Source organism: Theropithecus gelada, chromosome 11 (genome assembly GCF_003255815.1).
Source record: "Theropithecus gelada isolate Dixy chromosome 11, Tgel_1.0, whole genome shotgun sequence".
Lineage (NCBI taxonomy): Eukaryota > Metazoa > Chordata > Mammalia > Primates > Cercopithecidae > Theropithecus > Theropithecus gelada.
In genome coordinates, this window is record NC_037679.1 from 125,057,025 (window position 1) to 125,077,019 (window position 19,995).

At 41.5% G+C, this 19,995-nt stretch overlaps 1 pseudogene; it reads left to right on the forward strand.

Annotated features, from left to right (window-relative positions):
• Nucleotides 1-15,540: 15,540 nt before the first annotated feature.
• LOC112635561 lies at nt 15,541-16,310 on the forward strand (annotated as a pseudogene).
• Nucleotides 16,311-19,995: the final 3,685 nt, after the last annotated feature.

Genomic DNA, 19,995 nt, shown 5'->3' on the forward strand with positions numbered 1-19,995 from the left:
GGAATCTAATTTAACCAAATAATCTGAAATGCAGATAAAACTTTATGCATTAAGATATTCATTATAATATTTGTAATAGTAACAATTTGTAAACAATACTCAGCAATGGAGCTGGTTAAGTAAATTATGGCACATCTCTCCAATATTCAATTGTATTCTATATTGCCTCTTATACAATCACATCAAAAATACATGTTATTTTCATATTTCCGTATATACTTATGTGTGCAGAAAAAGGATGAGAAGAAAATGGACTAAATATTAATGACTACTACCTCTGGGTGATGGAATAATTCATTATTATTTACTTTACTTTTCATACTTTTCTCCATTTTTAAACTTTTCTAAAATAGGTGTATATTACATAGATAATTAGAAATAATTCTTTCAAGGAATTGTAAATACGGTTGAGACATTGTGCCTATAGTCTAACGGTAAGAAGAAAGAAAACAACAGAAAAACTCACTGATCTTGGAAGAGTGTTACCAAAATTATTTCATTTTTCAGTCCAACCAATTGCAAAGTCATTTTGAAGAAGGTATAACATATTAATCTGTATGTATTACGTACATGAGTTAAAAAACAGAATGACAGCTGGGCACAGTGGCTCATGCCTGTAATCCCAGCACTTTGGGAGGCCAAGGCAGGCAGATCACTCAAAGTCAGGAGTTCGAGACCAACCTGGGCAACGTGGCAAAACTCCGTTTCTACCAAAAACCACAAAAATTAGGCAGGCATGTTGGCACATGCCTATGGTCCCAGCTACACAGGAAGCCGAGTGTGAGAATCACTTGAACCCAAGAGGCAGAGCCTCGATCTCGGCAGTGAGCCGAGATCTCCCCACTGCACTACAGCCTAGGCGACAGAACAAGACTCTGTCTCAAAAAAAAAAAAAAAAAAAAAAACCCAAACAGAATGACAACAGATATTTTCAGAGTATCTTGTAGTTTACAAAGCACATTCACATAGTTATTTGCTTGATAAATCAGAGTACTTCTGCAATTAACACTCTTCCCAGCTATGTATATCGCTCGAGATGTTTGAAAAATGCCTTTTGTAAATTGTAACTGAATGGAGGCAAATTCTTCTGGGGCATATGGCTGTACAACATTCACTGGGAAAGGCAACTAATTGCATGTGTGTACACTTCAGGGAATAATTTGTTTAAGATAACTGAAATATGTTTGAGTTGAATCTTTTCCTACTCCAGCTAATGGTCATCACTTTAACTGTGTTCTTTCCAAAGCTTTATTACACATGCTATGAAAATACTGAGCTTGAGCCTGCTAATGGGAAGCAAGTAATCTCCCCCTTCGTTAAAAGTGCATTCATTCTTCCAGGTCAGTAGGGTGACATTGCAAGATCCTGAAAATCAGTGTGCAGCTGAGTCACTAAGTTTATAATTGAATTTGCCTGGCTAAGTATCTTAGCAACTCAGTTCACGTCAGCAGAACTTTGTTGAAGGGTATATTTTCATCATTTCTTGCCAGATTTTTAAAGCATGACATGTTATGTTACTAAAACTAAGTAATTCTCCCAGGGGGAGGAAGCAGTAGTGGCTATTACATACCTTCCACTTTACTTATTTAAGAAAACATAAAAAGCTATTACTGGGAGAATAGAATGCATTGTTCTGAATCTAAATTTTTTTTTTTTTATTTAGAGTTTCATTCTTGTTGCCCAGGCTGGAGTGCAATGGCGCGATCTCGGCTCACTGCAGCCTCAGCCTCCTGGATTCAAGTGATTCACCGGCCTCAGCCTCCCAGGTAGCTGGGATTACAGGCACCCGCCACTACACCCCGCTAATTTTTGTATTTTTAGTAGACATGGGGTTTCACCATGTTGGCCGGGCTGGTCTTGAACTCCTGATGTCAGGTGATCCGCCCACCTCGGCCTCCCAAAGTGCTGGGTTTACAGGCATGAGCCACTGCGCCCAGCCCAAAGCAATCTTTTAGAACGTGTATAATCAAGAAAAAGAAGAAAATCGAGGTTTTTTTTTTTTTTTAAGGGATTCAGGGTATGCTTATAAGCACAGGAATAAAGGAAAAATGCAGTAATCTAAATTGCAGATATAATGCCTATAAAACAAAAGGCACCGTTTGGCAAGGTATCTGGCTGATACAATGGGAAAACCAATAATTCAAGCTTCAAAGGAGATTTTTTAATGCTTAAATGATGTGGTTTGTCTGATTTAATTATATAATCAGCAGCTTTCCCCCTTTATGTTAAAAAGTGGCCAGGTACCACAGTATGGCCTAGAAAGCACCATCCATATATGTCAGAATATGCCTGGCGGGGCTCCATTGATGTGGCCCTCTGACCATCTGCCAACCTGCTGTCATGTGCTTCATATTTCTTTCAAACCATTGCAGTAGATGACAAAGAATAAATGGTCACAAATTATTTGTAGCAATTTCCACGAGGATATGAACTCTATTTCCCCACCCCTTGAACCTAGACTGGCCTTGTGACTTGCTTTGGACAATGGGACATTAGCAAATGAGATGCAAGCAGAGGCCTGAAAAACATTTATGCAATGGGGCTTGTCCTTTCTTGCCCCTTTTGGAAATCAGCTGCCACATGGGGCAGAGATTTTTCTTCCACTTCAATTACCCTTGAGTTCAATCGTCCTGGTAAAACTATTGGTTTAATTTACACTTTTTTTTTTTTAAAGAAACAGAGTCTTGCTCTGTCACCCAGTTCAGTGGTGCAATCCTGGCTCACTGCAGCCAGAACTCCTGGTCTCAAGCAATCCTCCCGCCCCCACCTATCCCATGTTGGGATTACAGGTGTGAGCCACTGCACCTGGCCAAATGTTTTTGATAGCTATTTGGCAGATATTTATATGTACTTGACAAAGAACTAGGCAAGGAGACTGATGAAAGTCATGAAAATGAATACATTTCTGTCTATGTCTTGCAGGAAAATAAAGTAACTCAAAAAGAAAGTATAACCTTATATATAATAGGGTCCTAACTTATAAATAGGTTCTATTGTAACAGTTACCTATAAGTCAGCTGTCTGGATCTTAGAACATGTATCCACACATCTATCACAGTATCTGGCACATAGCTGGTATTCAAAAAATAGTTCTTGAATAAATGAATGAACAAATGGAAAGTGCAAATCGCTGTTGTTCCTTGACAACGAGAAGAAACTGAATATGCTTTGTGATGGTTAATTTTGTATGTCAGATTGGCGAAGTCATAGTACCCAATTTATTCAATTAAACACAAATCTAGGTGAAGGTATTCTGTAGATATGGTTAACAGCTACACTTAATTGACTTTAAATAAAGGAGATAATCTTTTATAACCTAGGTGGGCTTCATGCAACCAGGTTTAAATTTTTTCTCAAAGTAAAAAAATTTTTAAAGGAAGGTAAATGGCTGGGCACAGTGGCTCACACCTGTAATCCTAGCACTTTGGGAGGCCAAGGCGGGAGACTTGCTTGTGTCCTGGTGTTCAAGACCAGCCTGGGCAACATAATGAGACCCTGTCTCTACAAAAAATTAAAATATCAGCCAGGTGTGGTGGCATGTGCCTGTAGTCCCAGCTACTGGAGAGGCTGAAGCAGGAGGATCGTTTGAGCCTTGGAGTTTAAGGGTGAAACAAGCCAGAATCGCACCATTGCACACCAGCCTGGGTGACACAGCAAGACCTTGTCCCTAAAAAAGTTTTTAAAAAGAAGGAGGGTAAATGGAGTGAAAGTGTTTAAAGCCCTCACATTGTCCAGAAACTGGTGAAATACTTACATTACAATCTTACTTAAGCAAGGATTTGTATTATAATCTCTTGGGTAACCATTAAAAGAGTAGTAAAACAATGAATAACAAGCTACTGGCAGGGACGTGGAGGGAAAGCAAAATTTTAAAAACTACTCCAAATAAAGGCAAGAAAAGTGAGGAAAAGTGAGCATACAAAACAGATGGGATAAAATAGAAACAAATAGTAAGATAGCAGACAAATCCAAATATATCTGTTTACACTAAATGTAAACAGACTAATCAAATGAGAATAGTTGTTAGACTGGATTTTTAAATGATTCTATTTTGATACCGATAATAAGACATTATTTGCCTTCTTCACTTTTGACAAGTGCACTGATGGGGGGGAAGGTAATGGTGGGATAAACTGCTGGCACCTTAGCCCAAGTCAAGGCGGTAGCACCAAACGTATTAATAACCATTTTACTTGTCAACACCAGAGACTCATACACACAAAAAAAGTCAATTTCACTTAAAACGGTCTTTGATGGGCTGGGCGCAGTACCTCACGCCTGTAATCTCAGCACTTTAGGAGGCTGAAGTGGACAGATGACTTGAGGCCAGGAGTACGAGACCAGCCTAGCCAGCATGGTGAAACCCCATCTCTACTAAAAATACGAAAATTAGCCAGGTGTAATGGCGCACGCCTGTGATCCCAGCTACTAGGGAGGCTGAGGCAGGAGAATTGTTTGAACCCGGGAGGCAGAGGTTGCAGTGACCTGAGATAGAATCACTGCATTCCAGCCTGGGTGACAGAGCAAGACTCTCTGTCTCAAAAAAAAAAAAAAAAAAAAAGTCCTTGATGAAGCATTAAACATTAATTTTATCAATCTCAAGTACAGTTATTTTTAGTGCATAAAGAATTTCAGCAGTCTTCTCCTACTGCCCTGTCTTCATACACAAATTGCCTCTTCAGAATTCTAATAAATGGTCAATTCATTTTAGCCTGAACGGTACAAGGAACAGGGAAGGTATTTTTATAGTAGAGTTTAACGTGGGGTCACCTGTCCCTACTGTCCTCTTCGTACCCTGACCAGCCTCTCGGTACCCCCAGAGAACAGATGCTTACTTCCTTGCAAGGAAAACGGTGTCACCTTTGAACATGCTAGTTGTTAAAGGCAACTTTTCAACATTCTAATATCTTAGAAAATATTTGGCTAACAAAACAGGAGATTTCATAAAAATTATAAATCAGATAGTACTAAAGAGTCAGGAGTTCTAGCCGGGTGCGGTTGCTCAGGCCTGTAATCCCAGCACTTTGGGAGGCCGAGGCAGGCAGATCACCTGAGATCAGGAGATGAGCCTGACCAACATGGAGAAACGCCGTCTCTACTAAAAATACAAAATCAGCTGGGCATGGCAGTGAATGCCTATAATCTCAGCTACTTGGGAGGCTGAGGCAGGAGAATCGCTTGAACCCGGGAGGTGGAGGTTGTGGTGAGTCGAGATCACACCATTGCACTCCAGCCTGGGCAACAAGAGCAAAACTCCATCTCCAAAAAAAAAAGAGTCAGGAGCTCTCCATGTTTAAGATAATCAAATCCACATTTTATGGTTGTATACATTTTATTTAACCACACAATGAACACACAAAAATTAATAAACTACTATAGCTCACTCCACAATTTACACACATACACATATACATATACATATATATATAATTTTAACACACTCCCTAAATTTTTCAGAAAGTGTAATGTGTACCTCACCAATGCTAAGAATGGTGAAAAATGCAATTAGATTTACAACAACTGCTCTTGAGAAACTTAGATAGTGTTGTGCCTTTCCCATACACAAGGAACTTTTGCTCTGTGACTAAGAAGGAAACTGAGTAAGAATATGCCTCATCCTCTTTGCTTTTCTAGCCAGGATGCCTGGTGGCAAGGAAGAACCAGCATGTTATAGAAAAAGAGGAGCCGCGAGCGGTGGCTCACTCCTGTAATCCCAGCATTCTGGGAGGCCGAGGCAGCGGACCCCATGTCTACTAAAAATACAAAAATTATCTAGGCGTAGTGGTGGGCACCTGTATTCCCAGCTACTCAGGAGGCTGAGGCAGAAGAATCACCTGAACCCAGGAGGTGGAGCTTGCAGTGAGCCGGGATCACCCCAGTGCACTCCAGCCTGGGCAACAGAGCAAGAATCTGATACAAGAAAAAAAAAAAAAAAAAATGAGAGGCAAGAATAAAAGGGTTGACCCTCTGTTTAGACTGACCTGATGTGAAAATGCCTGCCATGCTTAATATTGGTCACAAAGACTCAAAAAGCCAAAATATTATCCGATGGTCTCTAGGGTCGTATTTTTGAAAAGAATAATTTCTGACAAAGTTGAATTTCTTAAATTCCAACTAGTTACCATTACCAGGGATGTTCGGGTAAAAACCTGCTGGCCAGCTTCTCTGGTAGATCTTATGCAAACAAAGTGTGTTCCACCATCAAAAAGAGACAGATTCAAATGCATACATTGATATCCAACAAGCAGTTTGCATTGTTTATATTGTGTCAGATTTGCCAAAAAGCACAAGAGATTTCTAAAGCCTCTGATGGCTGGCGTCATCCATCAGTATCCATTAGGTGCTCCCAATTTGGAAAATGATGGGAATCATGTCACGGGAGGTATTTTTTAAATGACTTGTATAACTAGTCAATAAACTTGGCAATGACTTAGAAAAATCTAGTCAATCTACTTAATATCTTAGAAAAGTAAACAGGCTGAGAAAGCCCAAGTTTGAAACCTTCTAAGGAATAAAAAGCATGCCTACTCTAGCAGAAGGAGATGGATTTAAGCTACCAACCCAAGAATTTTAAAAACGGAACTTTTAGATACCGACAAGGCAGGCTGCGGTGGCTCACACCTGTAATCCTAGCACTTTGGGAGGCCGAAGTGGAAGGATCACTTGAGCTCAGGAGTTTGAGACCAGCCTGGGCAACATGGCAAGACCTCATCTCTAGTAAAATTAAAAAAAAAAAAAAATTAGTCAGGCGTGGTGGTGCGTGCCTGTAGTCCCAGCTACTTGGAGGGCTGAGGCGAGAGGATTGCTTGAGCCTGAGAGATCGAGGCTGCAGTGAGCCCTGATTGTGCCACTGCACTCCAGCCAGGGTGACGGAGCCAGACCTTGTCTCAAAAAAAAAAAAAAAAAAAAAATACTGACAAAGAAGAATTCTTATGGAGGGGGATGTGTGTGTGAATGAGTGGTTAAGAGGATACGACATATAACACTGTTTAAATACTAAATAAAATTGTCCTCACAGAATGTACTATCTTCACGGTACACTTTCTATTCTCTTCGTTTTCTTTTCTCTAACTTCTTTGCCAAATGCTAGCCAATATGTGTTTAAATTTTTCCTTCACAGATATACATCAACAATAAAACTTTTATTTAAAATTTGTAATCAGTATATACACAGTCTTACATTTATATGCCAGTAGAAAAGGATAGTGGAAACCAAATCAGGAATAAGTGAGAAAATAGCAGTGACCAAAAACAAAACCTCATTTTATAATAAAAAGCCAATCAGTCATGTAATGCCAGTGATAGTCGTCACTGAAGCCTGACTGTGTGCCAGGCACCATCCAGCATTTTCATGTCCTGTCACACTTGTGGCTTATGACACACCTGAGTGTGTCAGTTGGGTCCTCTGAAAGCAGATGGAGCTAGGAGTACAAGAGGTTAACTGTGGGACAGCACTGGTGAAACATAGAAGTCGGAAAAAGCAAGTCTAGGCAGGGAGATTCTTCAGACCCTGCTGCAGATCTGACACCTGTTAAAGGAAAGGAGGGGAAGTGGGTTTGGGCAGGGAGAGCCTCAGACGGCACTGCAGACCTGACAAAGCCTGGGCCAATGTGATCAGCAACTCTGGACAAGAGCTGGCCAGGAGAGGAGTCTCTTCTTAGGCTGCAGTGCCCATGCCCGGAAGCCACTGAGCTCAGTCACTAGCTGGGGGCTACCTTAGGAGATCAAGGTCTCACCTCCAAAGGTGAGTAAGATTCAAAGGTGCTAATGACTGAAGGCATCTGCTCACTGCACTCCTCAGCAGCTGAACAGCAAGCCCTTTCTTGAAGGGAAATCTGAGTGCTGCTCCTCCATGGCTACCTCAGTAAGGGAGGTTTTATTATGATTCCCATTTTTCAGAAAACAAAAGAGGCACAAAAGTTACGTAAATTTCCCAAAGTTACACAGCTAGTAAAGAGCTGATAAATGTCTCCTATTTGCCTTGCAGCTGATAGTAAAAGTCACTTTTTTTTTTCTTTTTTTTTTTTTAAGATGAAGTTTCACTCTTGTTTCCCAGGCTGGAGAGCAGTGGCACGATCTCGGCTCACTGCAACCTCCGCCTCCTGGGTTCAAGTGATTCTCCTGCCTCAACCTCCCATGCAGCTGGGATTACAGGCCACCACGCCAAGCTAATTTTTGTATATTTAGTAGAGACGGGGTTTCACCCTGTTGGCCAAGCTTGTCTCAAACTCCTGACCTCAGGTGATCCGCCCACCTCGACCTCCCAAAGTGCTGAGATCACAAGCGTGAGCCAACGTCCCCAGCCCTAAAGGTAACTTTCTAATTGATTAGGAGTTTTTAAAAATGTTCAGCTTTCAGGCCAGGCGCGGTGGCTCACGCCTGTAATTCCAGCACTTTCGGAGGCCGAGGAGGGCAGATCACGAGGTCAGGAGATCCAGACCATCCTGGCTAACACAGTGAAACCCCGTCTCTACTGAAAATACAAAAAATTAGTCGGGCGTGGCCTGTAGTCCCAGCTACTTGGGAGGCTGAGGCAGGAGAATGGCATGAACTCGGGAGGCAGAGCGTGCAGTGAGCCGAGATTGCACCACTGCACTCCAGCCTGGGCTACAGAGTGAGACTCCATCCAAAAAAAAAAAAAAGTTCAGCTTTCATCAATACGTCATTTAAAAATGCTTTTTAAAAATATTAAGTGTATTACATTGTTTTTAAGTGTGCTAAGTATACCATGAAAAAAAGAAAATTTATCATGTAAAATTTCTCATTTTAAAAAGCAAAATGATATGGGAGAATATATCCCAAGTTCCAGAAATGTTTAGCCTTATTTTTCTCTTCTAATCAAAAGTGTTATTTTTAACAGTTTAATCTCTAGACTGCAGTCAAAGGTGCTAAGTTTCAATGTTGATGCAGAGTTTACAACATAGTTTTAAACATGTGAGAACTGGAATTGTAGGAAAGTGCTCAGAGACCTCCAATTACAGTAGCATTCCCAGGTGTGGCCATAACAATTTTATTACCAACACGCTGTCCCTTTGCACCTCTTTCACCAGGGGAAGTAGAAGAACCTTCAGGAAATAGTCAAGCAGCAAGTGGTCGAGCAGTTTAGGTACTATTTGCCTGATGATGTTTTCTAAATTGATTTCTTTATTACCTAGAGATCTTTCTCCTTCCTTTCAATTTTCACCTTTCCCGACACATAAGAAAACACAGCTTTGAACAAGCAGAGAGTTGAGGTGGCACAGACCTTCAGAATTTCTCATCTCCTCCATGCTAGCCAATTATTTCACTATTATCTGTATGGAAAAGAAGAGGAGAGGAAACCTGGGGAGGGAAGTCTTAGAGCTACAGTTGGAATCACCTTTCCATTGCATGATAAATAATCCTTCTGGATCCTTAAAAAGTTTGTTTTTAACATAATGTTTTAAAAATACAATTTAAGTTTATTGTAGAAAAATCAGAAAACACTAAGGCAGAAAGAAAAGGAGATCCACCATCCAGGGCTCCCTAACATTACATTTATTTTTTATTTATTTTGAGATGGAGTTTCACTCTGTCATTTGGAATGGAGTGCAGTGGCACCATCTCGGCTCACTGCAACCTCTGGCTCCCAGGTTCAAGCGATTCTCCTGCCTCCGCCTCCTGAGTAGCTGAGATTACAGGCACCTGCCACCACGCCTGGCTAATTGTTGTAGTTTTAGTAGAGACAGGGTTTCGCCAGGTTGTCCTGGGTGGACTCGAACTCCTGACCTCAGGTAATCTACCCACCTCAGCTTTCCAAAGTGCTGGGATTACAGGCATGAGCCACCGTGCCTGGCCTCCCTAACACATTAGTGTATGGACTTCCACTCACTCCTCTCTAGTGTATTTTGGGGTTTTTTTCCCCAAAAAATAGGATCATTCCTTAAATATTATCTTAGAACTGGTTTTTCTTCACTTGATATCATAAACGTCTTTTCACATCGATAAGTTCATTTCTACAAATGTGTACATACAACTCTAGCACAATTTATTCAAGTAGTACCCTACTGAACGCTTTAATTTTTTTCTCTTCCTTTTTTTTCGATATGAGAAACAATTCAGTGAACACCCTTGTAGCTAAATCTTTTTTTGCAAAATTCTGAGATAAAATGCATAAAACACAAAATTCAACATTTTAACCATGTTCAAGTGTACAGTTCAGTGTTTTGTGCATACTCATAAAGCTGTACAAACATCACCACTACCTAATTCCAGAACATTGCTATCGCCCCATAAAGAAACTCCATACCTATTAGCAGTTGTTCCCAATTCCTCCCTACCACCATTGCCTGGCAACCACTACTCTAGTTTCCGTCTCTATGGATTTGCCTATTCCAGACATTTCATATAAATGGGATCATATCACATGTGTTCTTTTGTGTCTAGCCTGTTTCACTTAGTATATAGTATTTCCAAAATGCATCCATGTTGTAGCACGTATCAGTGCTTCATTCCTTTTTGGCTGAATTATTTTTTATGCCTGAATTATTATTCCACTGTTTGGCTATACTACCACATTTTGTTTATCTATTCATCAGATGATGGGCATTGGGTTCTTTCTGCCTTTTGGCTACTGTGAATAGTGATGCTTAAACATTTTTGGACAAGTTTTGACATGGGCATATGTTTTCAGCTCTCTTGGGTATATAGCTAGAAGTGGAATTGCAGAGTCACTCTACATTTAACATTTTGAGGAACCACCAAACTTTTCCATAGCAGCTGTGCCATTTTCCATTCCTGCCAGCAATGTATTAGGGTTCTAATTTCTCTCTGTCTGTGCCAACACTTATTTTCCTTTTTTTTTTTTTTTTTTTTTTTTTGAGACGGAGTCTCGCTCTGTCGCCCAGGCTGGAGTACAGTGGTGCGATCTCTGCTCACTGCAAGCTCCGCCTCCCGGGTTCACACCATTCTCCTGCCTCAGCCTCCTGAGGAGCTGGGACTACAGGCGCCCGCCGCCACGCCCGGCTAATTTTTTGCATTTTTGGTAGAGACAGGGTTTCACCGTGTTAGCCAGGATGGTCTCGATCTCCTGACCTCATGATCCACCCGCCTCGGCCTCCCAAAGTGCTGGTATTACAGGCGTGAGCCACCGCGCCCGTCCTATTTTCCTTTTTCTTATTATTATTGCCATTCGATTAGGTGTGGTTCTGATTTGCATTTCTTTAATAACTAATGAAGGTCAGCATCTTTTCATGTGCTTACTGGCCATTTATATATCTTCTTTAAAGAAATAGTTATTTAAATTCTCTGCCCAATTTTTTTTTTTCTTAGATGGAGTCTCACTCTGCCCAGGCTAGAGTGCAATGGTGCAATCTCAGCTCACTGCAACCTCTGCCTCCTAGATTCAAGCATTCTCCTGCCTCAGCCTCCCAAGTAGTTGGGATTACAGGCATGCACAACCACACTCGGCTAATTTTTGTATTTTTAGTAGAGATAGGGTTTCACCATATTGGCCAGGATGGTCTTGAACTCCTGACCTCAAGTGATCTGCCTGCCTCAGCCTCCCAAAGTGCTCGGATTACAGGCATGAGCCACCGCACCTGGCCTTTTTTTTTTTTTTTTTTTTTGAGATGGAGCCTCACTCTGTCACCCAGACTGGAGTACAGCGGTGCAATCTTGGCTCACTGCAACCTCTCCCTCCCAGATTCAAGGGATTCTCCTGACTTAGCCTCCTGAGAAGCTGGGATTACAGGCATGCACCACCACATCCAGCTAATTTTTTTTGTATTTGTTTTAGTACGTACACAGTTTCACCATGTTGACCAGGCTGGTCTGAACTCCTGACCTCTAATGATCCGCCTACCTTGGCCTCCCAAAGTACTGGGATTATAGGTATAAGCCACCGTGCCCAGCCCTTTGCCCAATTTTTAATTGGGTTGTTTGTCTTTTCATTGTTGACATGTAAAAGTTATTTATATATTCTGGATAGTATGCCCTTATCAGATAAATGACTTACAAATATTTTTCTCCCATTCTATAAGTTGTGTTTTCACTTTTTTTTTTTCTTACTTTTTCTTAAATAGAGACGGGGTCTTTCTATGTTCCCTAGGCTAGTCCCAAACTCTCAAACTCCTGGACTCCAGCAATCCTCCTGCCTTGGCCTCTCAGAGTGTTGGGATTTCAGCTGTGAGCCACCAGGCCTGCCCCTTCACTTTCTTGATAGTGTCCTTTATACACAAAAGTTTTTAATTTTGATGAAGCCAAATTTACCTTTTTTTCTTTTGTTATTTGTACTTTTGGTGGCATATTTAAGAAACTGTTACCTAATCCAAGGTCATAAATATTTATACCTATGTTCCCTTCAAGAGTTCTATGAGCTCTTACATTTAGGTCTTTGATCCATTTTGAGTAAATTTTTTTATATCGTGTGATATTTTAAGTATCTACTTTGAATAGATTCCCAGAAAGTGGGCATACAATGCTTCAGGGGTTGTTTTGGTTTAGGTTTTTTTTTTTAGAAAGTCTCATGTCTTGCTCTCTCTCCAAGGCTGGAGTACAGTGGCACAATCATGGCTCACTGCAGCCTAGAAATCCTGAACTCAGGCAATCCTCCCACCTCAACCTCCCAAGTAGCTAGAACTACAGGTGCATGCCATTATGTTCAGCTACGTTTTTTTATTTTTTGTAGAGACAGGGTCTTGCTGTGTTGCCCAGGCTGGTCTCAAAATCCTGGCCTCAAGTAATCCTCCCACTTTGGCCTCCCAAACTGCTGGGATTACAGGTGTGAGCCACCACACCAGGCCCAGTTTTAAACACAGAAGCTGAATTTCTAATTCTAGTCACAGTTCCATCATCAATGAGGACAAAAGAAGTAAGAATGGGCCAGGCGCGGTGGCTCACGCCTGTAATTCCAACACTTTAGGAGGCCGAGGCAGGCAGATTACGAGGTCAGGAGATTGAGACCATCCTGGCTAACATGGTGAAACCCCGTCTCTGCTAAAGAATACAAAAAATTAGCTGGGCGCCCAGCTACTCGGGCAGCTGAGGCAGGAGAATGGTGTGAACCAGGAGGCGGAGGTTACAGTGAGCCGAGATTGCACCACTGCACTCCAGCCTGGGCGACAGAGCAAGACTCTGTCTCAAAGAAAAAAAAAAAAAAAAGAAAAAGAAAAAAGAAATAAGAATGCATTTATTTAACAAAACATTATATTTTTCCTTGTAAGCAAATGACTAAAATTAACAAGAAATTACTGGATTACTACCTCACTCATTTGCCATCACTTTTTCCAACTGCTGTTCCTAGTGTCTTAATTACTTTTGTCTGGTGCTTTGCAGAACTGTCACTATGAGGATCTGACCTTAACTGTCAGATCACTGTAGCCAGGTTTCATCTCTTGCTAAAGATTCCACATAAAGAGAGGGTATAAAGGAGCTGGTGGGTACAAGTCTCTTCACAGACATGCAAACCTGGAGAAACCATTTGTGGCCAACATTCCTTGTTCATCTAAGAAAATACATGTTCCTTTATATTCCAGTTTTCCAAACATGGATCACCTCCTTTTCCCCTAAATTTTCTTTCCTTCCACAAAAGAAACCACTCAAGTTCCCATCTCTTCTCCTTGCCAGTGTTTCATCAGGCTGATAATGCTGGACGAGAGAAAACAAACCTCTTTGACTCTTCTGCCATCTACTGACGTGGAAAACTGCTTATGCAGCAGTGAAACATGAAGTACTACCGAAAAGGAGCAGGACCTAGACCCTGAGCTCTGAAGTGGGAGACAAAAAACCAAGGTTGTTACTGAACTGGGGAATGGGGATGGAGAGTTGGATTTACAAGGGATGTCTTTAAAATATATATATATGTTAGGTTGGGTGTGGTGGCTCATGCCTGTAATCCCAGCACTTTGGGAGGCTGAGGTGGGCAGATCACCTGAGGTCAGGAGTTCAAGACCAGCCTGGCCAACATGGTGAAAACTCATGTCTACTAAAAATATAAAAAAATTAGCCAGGCATGGTGGCGCGTGCCTATAGTCCCAGCTACTTGGGAGGCTGAGGCAGAAGAGTCCCTTGAACCGAGGAGGCGGAGGTTGCAGTGAGCTGAGATGGTGCCACTGTACTCCGATCCTGTGTGACAGAGTGAGATTCTGTCTAAAAAAAAAAAAAAATTTTTTTAAAGCTAGACATGTTGAATTTTAGCTATGGTTATTTGGTCTGGTATAAAGGGGGTCATGTTTAATGCATGAATCCCTTGCACCCTACATAACATGAGAATAATATTCACAATCAAGGAAAACTGTGTGAACTAATTCATCTGTATATATGTGATATATGTATTTTTTAAATCAAAAAAAGAAGAAACCTATATCTAACCAAGTAGTGACTGAGCTCTCACAATGTGAAAAAACTCAAATGTGGCCTTTACATCATTAAGGCCTAAAAACTCTCTTTCTCAGCTATATAGGTAAGTAAAAAAATCAAACAGACCAGGTGCGGTGGCTCGCGTCTGTATTCCCAGAATTTGTGGAGGCTGAAAAGGGAGAATCACTCGAAGCCAGGAGTTTGACACCAGCCTGGGCAACATAGGGAGACCCCATTTTTACCAAAAAATAGAAAAAATTAGCTGGGCATGGTGGCACACACCTATAGTCCCAGCTACTCCAGAAGCTGAGGTGGGAGGACCATGTGAGCCCAGGAGGTCAACGCTGCAGTGAGCTATGATCTTGCCACTGCACTCCAGCTTGGGCAACAGAGTGAGACCCCATCTCTAAAAAAGAAAAGAAGAGAAAAATATTCAAGCCCTTGCCTCTCCAAGCTGTCTGGCACAGCTGATAGCAGGCATATGCACTACAATATTGACCCTTATTGTCAAAATACAATAAGTTGGTAGTATTTTCTGTGGAGAGCACACTTTGCAGTTTTACTTCATATTGTATAAATCTCAAGCAATACTGCTTTTCTGACTTCTGATTGGAAAGAGACCATTCCACACCATACTACCTCTTCCTGTACTTCCTATCAATGGCAACCCTCCTTTTCCTTGCATATAAAGTCCATTTAACAGTATATCTTGTAGCAAAGATTTCTTAACAGGATAAAAACATTTGCCATAAAAGGAAAAGGTGAAGGATTAGCCTATACTAAAATTAAGAGTATCAGGGGCTGGACATGGTGGCTCATGCCTGTAATCCCAGCACTTTGGAAGAACAAGGTGGGAGGATCGCTTGAGTCCTGGAGTTTGCAGTCAGCCTACATAACATTGGGAGACCCCGTCTCTACAAAAAATAAAAAAATTAGCCAGCTGTGGTGGCACACGCCTGTAGTCCCAGCTACTCAGGAGGCTGAGGTGGGAGAACCACTTGAGCCCAGGAGGTTGAAGCTGCAGTGAGCCATGCTTGCACCACTGCGCTCCAGCCTGGGTGACAGCGAGACCCTATCTCAAAAAAAAAAAAAAAAAAATTGAGAACATCTTTTCAAATGATATCACTAAGAGTTCTAATAGGCAACCTATGGGTAGAAGAAGATATCTGCAATAAATGTATCCCTCAAAGAATTCATATCCAGAATACATTAAAAACTCTGATCATGGCGACCTGAATTCCCCCTCCCCAAGAATATGAGAGTGACAACTCTTGCAAAGTGTTATAGGCCACGGAGTATGTAAGAAGACACCAGTGGTGGAATCGAGTGTTTGGTCCCAGTTGGGGACCTGTAGTAGAAAAATACTTAGTAGCTACCCAGATTGTAACGGTTGGTGTTCCTGGCTGGTGTGCAGGATCTGTGTTCCAGAAAGTTGGAAAACACAGCAACTGCAGTAGGAAGCGGTTTTCTTCCCTTCAGATTGCTAGTCATAGTGGCTATGTGCAGATCAACTGGAAGAGAGTTGAGAAAGATGTAAACAAAGCAACACAACAGGTTAAGAAACGTGCAAATAGGCCAAGCGTGGTGGCTCCCACCTGTAATCCCAGCACTTTGGGAGACTGAGGTGGGCAGATCACAAGATCAAGAGCTCGAAACCATCCTGGCCAACATGGTGAAACCCCATCTCTACGAAAAATACAAAATTTAGCTGGGTGTGGTGTCACATGCCTGTAATCCCAGCTACTCGGGAGGCTGAGGCAGGAGAATCGCTTGAACCTGGTAGGCAGAAGTTTCAGTGAGCCGAGATCGCACCACTGCACTCCAGCCTGGTGACAGAGCAAGACTCTGTCTCAAAAAAAAAATAAAAGAAATATGCAAATAAAGCAACACCTAAAATCAACAATATAATTGAAGAAGTCACAGAATTTATCAAACAGAACATCATGATATCCAGTTGATTCGTGGGAGGTTTCTTGCTAAGACATGCATCTTAAGGAGATGAATATTTTCCCATAGTGGATTCAACTATGAGAAGAGAAGTGGCAGCAACAAGGTGGTCTCTTAACAGTACATGCTGCTGGGATCTCAAGGGCAAGGAGAAGCAACTGGCCGGGCCATACTGAACTCACAACTTAGCATTTTGCCATCTGAAGCTTGCCAAACTAGTATCGGCTGTCAAACAACCTATGTGGAATGTAAATAATAGTATTCCTGAGTGAAATATGGCTTTCCTAATATTTTAAAATTCACATCTGTTTAGAAATCCACCTGCAAAATATCATGACCGGATGTAGATATGGAGAGAAAAGAAATATGTTGGATTTATGGCCCAGTGAAATATTATCTTTTTATTTAAATAACATGATCTTCATTGTGCTTTATGGTATAGTGCTGATAATTTAAAATGTGTATTATAGCTTCAGTATTAGGGTTGACTTTTTAAAAAACAGATATGTTTGCAATAAATTGAAGAACTATAATGTCCTTTTGTGAAAAGCTTTAGAAATGATATAATTATTAAAGATATTAAATAGACCAAAAAAAAAAAAACAACTTACAAATCAATAAGAAAAAAGTTCAATGAAAGACAAAAGACTAGCAGATATTTCACAAGAGGGTATACTAACAGTCTATAAAAGTATGAAAAGGTGTTCAACTGATCAGTCATCAGGGATATGTGGATTAAAACTAAAATTTATATTATTTTATTTTAAATAATACAGACGTAGTCTTGCTATGTTGCCAAGGCTGGTCTCAAACTCCTGGACTGAAGCAATCCTCCTGTCTTGGCCTCCCAAAGTGCTGGGATTACGGGTGTGAGCCACTGGGCCCGGCCTAAAATGTTATCAGAATGGTTAAAATGAGAAGATGCAAAATATGAAGAGCTGGCAAGGGTATGGAACAAGTAGAACTCTCACACACTGCTGGTGGAATATAAAAGGGTCTGAACACTTCAGAAAATAATTTGCCAATGTCTCCTAAAACTGAACATGTTTATACCCTATGATGTAACAATCCACTCCTAGAACTCTACCGCACAGAAATGCATCTCTATTTAACAGAACACCAGTACTACAATGTTAATTGAAACTACTCAAATGCCTTTGAAAAAATTATGTTACATTCGGCCGGGCGCGGTGGCTTGTGCCTGTGGTTCCAGCACTTTGGGAGGCCGAGGCGGGCGGATCACGAGGTCAGGAGATCCAGACCATCCTGGCTAACACGGTGAAACCCCGTCTCTACTAAAAATACAAAAAATTAGCCGGGCGTGGTGGCGGGCGCCTGTAGTCCCAGCTACTCGGGAGGCTGAGGGAGGAGAATGGCGTGAACCTGGGAGGCGGAGCTTGCAGTGAGTGGAGATCGCGCCACTGCACTCCAGCCTGGGCGAAAGAGCGGGACTCTGTCTCAAAAAAAAAAAAAAAAGAATTGTTGGTATTCACATCAAATTAGTTTATTACTGGTCAGGCACGGTGGCTTACACCTGTAATTCCAGCACTGTAGGGGGCTGAGGTGGGAGGATCACTTGAGCCCAGGAGCTCAAGATCAGCCTGGGCAACAAAGTGAGACACTCGTCTCTACGAAAAATTGAAAAACTAACTGAATGTGAGGGAGCTACACCTGTGGCCCCAGCCACACAGGAGGCTGAAGCAGGAGGATCACTTGACCCCAGAAGGTCGAGGCTACAGTGAGCCAAGGTTGTGCCACTGCACTCCAGCCTGGGAGGCAGAGCGAGACCCTGTCTCAAAAAAAAAAAAAAAAAAAGTTTCTTTCCAGTTAGCCTTTCTAAGCGTCGTTTCTGAGCCTAGTTTTTAAAATAGAGTGCCTAGCACAGTGTCTGGCACAAAATGCTCAATAAATGGTAAATTGATACCTTCTCCTAAACAAGTGGGACAGGTTTAGGAACCTTTTCCACACACTAACACAGTACTCTGTACTTCTCCCTGTCTTAGCATTTCTTACTGCTTTCCAGGACTAGAAGGCATTTGAGTGCAAGAATACTGTGTCGTCCACCATAATATTCCTAGCACCGAGTTCAGCATCTGATGTGGAATAAGATCTCAATATTTGCTAAATAGATGGTTGAATAAATAAGTAAACTTCTAGTACTCTGCAACATCTATTATTTTACTGCTAAGTTATGGAATCACATTTGTTTTCCCTAAAGTAAGTTTTCTTAGCCTCTCCATCCACTGATAATCTGTCCCACAATATCGTGACTTGATTCTGTTCCAGATGAACCTTTTCCTAGTATTTCTTGTATTCTTTATTATCTGTCATGTGAGGGCAGTTATGGAGCTTCATTTTTACAACTGCTGAATCTAAATTTAACTGCTGACTTTCTACCATCCATTTTCAACCTTCTTTAAAAAGCCTGGCGAGTAACTTTATCTGTCATGGCCCATTTCAGTGCCCTCAATAGTAAAACTGGCAAATGTGGAGACCCATCCTTAATGAACAGACCAGTTTGGTCATTCTTACTAGATTCCATGGATTTTCAACATGATTAAGAGAAAATAATTTGAGGCTGAGAATTGTAGTTACCCAGCTGAATGGAAGGCAAAGGAAGAAACCAGACGCTCCCAGGTAACTGCCCAGTTTTTGTTTTTGTTTTTCCTTTCCACCAATGACAAGGCACGCTCAATAACTTTACTCCCAAGGGAGGATATCCCATTCTGAAAAACACACCACTGTATGCGATAAAGGCAGGGGGTAGGAAACATTACACTGTGGGAGAGGAAACAAACATTTGATAAGCGTGTAACAGAAAACAGTTCTGGCAACTATTGTTTCTTCTTCTCCCTCAAATCCAGGAAAGGTCCATAGCCCATTTTCTGTAATATTTCACCAACCAATATGATCTCTTGGACTTGAAAATAATCGCCCCCATTTCCAACTCTCCATCACTCTAAAATTATTAGTGATCTTCAGGTACTTGAAAAAGTAAACTTCTGGCCAGTTGCGGTGGCTCACACCTGTAATCCCAACATTTTGGGAGGCCGAGGCGGGTGGATCACTTGAGGTCAGGAGTTTGAGACCACCCTGGCCAACATGGTGGAACCCCATCTCTACTAAAAGTACAAAAATTAGCCGGGTGTGATGGTGCGCACCTGTAGTCCCAGCTGCTTGGGAGGCTGAGGCAGGGGAATTTCTTGAACCCAGGAGGAAGAGGTTGTAGTGAGCTGAGATCGCGCCACTGCATTGTGACAAAGCCAGGCTCCATCTCAAAAAAAAAAGAGCAAACTAAACTTCTTATTGAAATGTAATGCACAGAGAAGTATACAACTCTCTCCAAACCTTATTAAAAAAAAAAAAAAGTATATGTGCCCCAGCATGCTTCCTTATTATGAACTGTGCACAGGTAGCACTCTGCTAACATTATGTAAATTATAAAACTTATACAAAGAGGACAGGAGAGAAAATAAGGAAAAATCAACAGAAATAGGAGTTCTAATTTTTACTTTGTACACTTCTTTTTTTTTTTTTTTTTTTTGAGACAGAGTCTCGCTCTGTCACCCAGGCTGGAGTGCAGTGGTGCGATCTCGGCTCACTGCAAGCTCCGCCTCCCGGGTTTACGCCATTCTCCTGCCTCAGCCTCCCGAGTAGCTGGGACTACAGGAGCCCGCCACCACGCCCGGATAGTTTTGTTTTTTTTTTTTTTTTTTTTTTTTTTTTTTTTTT